We start from the raw sequence: 4,154 nt of genomic DNA on the forward strand, positions 1-4,154 counted from the left end.
GTCAACAAGGCATTGTATGAGGCTTGTCCCTTTTGCTGTGAGTTGTTTGCTCTTTGCAGGTGCTGGCTAGGTTACTTTGCCTATTAATGATGGCCACCTTTGTAGTGAGATGGGATGACTTTAAAAGAGGATCAGACAAGTGCATGGAGGATATCCACAGATGCTAGCCACAATGGCTGCGTTCCGCCTCTACGGTCGGAGGCAGTAATGCTCCTGAATGCCAATTGCTGGAAACTGCAGGAGGGGAAAGTGTTCTTGAGCTCAGGTCCTGCTTGCAGATTTTCCGCAGGCATTTGGGTGGCCCCTGTGAGAACAGAATGCTGGACCATTGGTCCATCAGGCTGCTCTTGTGTTCTCATATTCTCATTTATTTCATCATCTGCCATCCTCATTTTATTTGTACTCCACTGGTCCTTCTGAAAGGAAGCACAAAGCAACTAGCATTTTGCAGAAACAAATGCAACAGCTAAAAGCAAACAGAAGGAGACTTTGCGACGTGGAGGGCTGTGGCTTAGTGCTACGCAAAAGGTACCGGGTTCGGTCCCTGGCTTCTCCAGGCAGGTCTGGGAGAGACCCCTGCCTGAAACCCTGGAGAGCTGGAACAGTGCTCTGGCATACTGAAGCAGAGGCAAAGGACAGGAGGGAGGACCAAATGGACCTTCGGCCTGATTGATCAGGTTTCTTCTTAGGTTCTTATAAGCACCTGAGGTGAGAGAGCAGTGCACCAAACAGAATAGCTGAGAAGAAACCACCAGTGTCTGTGCAGAAGGTTTCAGGAAGAGTGCCTGTTCGCTTGTAGCACCACCTGCTGGCAGAATGTGGCACTAGAACTTGGAAACTTACACAGAGGATAGATAACAGAGTAAAGCCAAAACTCCAAATACACTCGGTGTTGTTTTCATTGTTGAAAATATATTTTAACATTTGTGGTTGCTTAATTTATTTGGATTTAAGCGCATAGGGCAAAGTTTAATTAAATTACATAGGGATTGGAGCAACGAACTACCGGAGGAAAACCTCCCTGGCCAGTGAAACTTGTTTTGCTCTCATTATTTTCTGAGATTCCACCAAATGGGGCACATTTTTGGGCCTATCTTTGCAGGAGGGTTAGAAACTTGGTGTGTTTCTGTAATCATTTAATGCAAGCTGAGATTTTTGTCAGGGCTTTGGATTGTGCTCCCCATCGATAATTCTGAACAATTTAAGATTGTAGCTGCTTTTCAAGAGGAAGGCAGTTGTGTTCCATGAGCTGCCTCCTAAGCTCTGTGTAGTGTGACCCAAATTAGCTGTGGCCAGCGAAGGAGGCATAGCTGTCAACTTTTCCCTTTTCTTGCGAGGAATCCTATTCACAATAAGGGAATTTCCCTTTTAAAAGGGGGGAAATTGACAGCTATGGAAGGAGATTGCCAACAAGTTGGAGAGACGAGCGCTGATCAAGCTGCAGCTTGACAGGACTGGACGAAATGGGTCATTGGCCTCTGCGTATAGCAACTTCCTTTGCCCTTCCTGTTAGGGATCCTGGTAGCTTTTTCCTCCCCTTCTCTGTCTCCTGCATAATGGTACTAACAACTCTGCCCTCCACTGCTGCTCAGGGCTTTCTCATCCCTTTTCGCCTTCAAGCTCCCCCATTTCTGATGATCTGTGCCGAGATAGTGCTGCTCCCGAGAGAGAGGTGTTCCTTCTCCCACTTCATCTCAGTGTACAGATCGTCACTTGGCAGACATCTGGGAAAGGCCCCCTGAACTGAGTCGCCACATTTTGCACCTTTCTTACCCCGAGCAGAGGGCCAGGCACTGTTTAGAGGGCAGGATTTGATCTCATCCTGCACAGCCCATTTTCCATTGGGTGGGGTTAGGGCCAAGGGTTCAAATGTGCTTCCCGCAGCAAGAAGGAGAAATCCTGTCCACAGACACCATCGCAGTTGGTGGTGCATTTGGGACCGGCCCTTTGTCTCTCTGAAAGGGTGGAGATGCGGCCTTTACAGCTCCAGCGTCTTGTGACGGCCCCTCATTGGCTCTTTGTGGGGCCTCGGCGCCTCCGGGTTTCCTGCGCCTCCTTCTGCCGAGCCCGGCTTGCTTTTCTGAGCTTTGAGAGCATCTCTGCGTGTTACAGACATGTCCCTGGAAGAGGTTCGTGCCTTCGAGACTCAGATGCACGTGGCCACAAATAAAAACTTCAGCACCCAGGACCCTTAACGCCCCACCTGCCCAGGACTCCCGTTTTGTATGTATATGTTTTGTTTTTGCCTTTTGGTCTTTCCTTTCTTCTCCTGGATCTTGGCATAGCAGGTCCCAGCCCTGTTCCTGCTAAGGCTCCCCTGTCCTTTGGAGATCCAGCTATGCCTTTTCTGTGCCCAAGATGCATGAGAGCAGCAGCAGCAGCAGCGCAAAGGGTGTCTGGAGCATGTTGGGAAAGGGCTGTAGCTCAGGGACAGAGCATCTGCTTTACATGCAGAACTCTAGGGTTCAATCCTCAGCGTCTCCAGGTAGGGCTGGGAGACACCTCCGTCTGAAATCCTGGAGAGCCACTGCCACTCAGTGTAGGCCGTATTAAGCCAGATGGACCAATGGTATGATTCTGTCCAAAGCAGCTACCAATTGTTCCTGTGATGAGCATTAAACTGACTTCATGGCTTTTCCTCCATAGATGTGCAGGAATGCTGGGTCAGCAGCCAACCTGAATGGAAGGCGGAATTCCATTCAGAGTGCCAATCCTTACCTAGCAAACACAGCAGCACGCAGTGCAATAGGGACAGGGAACCTTGTACTTGGGGAATGGCAAAGTTTTTAGAAGTATACACACACATGGAGGAAAGAAAGAGAGGAGAAAACATATACGGAGCATCAACAATACCAGCCCAGGAAAGCTCGAGCACCTGTGTTGGGTGGGATGGCGAGTGGAATGGAGTATCTCACCAGAGGTTTCCCGCTTCTCTCAGAAAGAGAGGGAAAGGGGATAACCCGCTGGCCTGGATTTGAATCTGAGTCCTCTGCTTCCAGAAGGGATGGACTGATGGATTGGTCTGTGATCTGCCCTGAGACCTCTGGGTATACGGCAGAATATAAATTAAGTAAATAAATAAAATTGATCCACTGCTCAGAATTGAGTGTGACATGTTCATTGTTATGAGGGTGGTGATTTTATTATTATAATCATTGCTTTTATTTTAAATTACATTTGATTTAGATTTGGGCTTTCAAAAACAAATATTCAACTTTATGTTTAAGGGTTATCGGTGATACAATAGTGAGCTGTACTCAGTGGTGATACAGTCATTGTACATTATTACAAATAAGAGTAATAAAGGTAAAGGTACCCCTGCCCGTACGGGCCAGTCTTGACAGACTCTGGGGTTGTGCGCCCATCTCACTTAAGAGGCCAGGGGCCAGCGCTGTCCGGAGACACTTCCGGGTCACGTGGCCAGCGTGACAAAGCTGCATCTGGCGAGCCAGCGCAGCACACGGAAACGCCGTTTACCTTCCCGCTGGTAAGCGGTCCCTATTTATCTACTTGCACCCGGAGGTGCTTTCGAACTGCTAGGTTGGCAGGCGCTGGGACCGAGCAGCGGGAGCGCACCCCGCCGCAGGGATTCGAACCGCCGACCTTTCGATCGGCAAGTCCTAGGCGCTGAGGCTTTAACCCACAGCGCCACCTGCGTCCCCTAATAAGAGTAATACTATGCCAATAAAGTCTGAATGAATGAATAATAATGTTATATGTCCTCCTCAGAGTGAAGGGCAGATTAGTATTACAATTTCTATCCCACTAGTATTCCAAATAACTTAAGGTGGTCTTTTATTGTTCTCCCGCTCTCCATTTCCCCCCCCTCACAACAACCCTGTGTGGTAGGCTGAGAGACAGGTGACCTACTCTAGGTCCCCCAGTGATCTTCATTGGAACCTTGCTCTCCCAAGTTCTTGTCTGACACGCTATCCATTATACCACGCTGCCGCACCTGGGGATGGAGGGGAAGCTAAAATCGACCCTTCCCTCGCTCTCCGCCTCGTTAAGGCTCCAGAGAGAGGCGAGTGGTGCCCTGGGGGAGGAGAGGCAGCCGCTTGGGCCTAACCCAAAGAGAGGCAGCAAGCGCCCCCCCTTCCCCACCAACCTCAGCCTCTTCTCACAAAGCCTCCCTCCACCTTTTCTTCCCACAG

At 49.5% G+C, this 4,154-nt stretch overlaps 1 protein-coding gene across 1 annotated transcript in view; it reads left to right on the plus strand.

The window, feature by feature from the left end:
* The window catches only part of LOC307202562 (cytoplasmic phosphatidylinositol transfer protein 1-like), a 50,745-nt gene that overhangs the window by 42,754 nt on the left and 3,837 nt on the right, over positions 1 to 4,154 (plus strand). The window lies entirely within an intron of this gene.

The sequence above is a fragment of the Podarcis cretensis genome (assembly GCF_951804945.1).
Source record: "Podarcis cretensis genome assembly, chromosome: 14".
Taxonomy (NCBI): domain Eukaryota; kingdom Metazoa; phylum Chordata; class Lepidosauria; order Squamata; family Lacertidae; genus Podarcis; species Podarcis cretensis.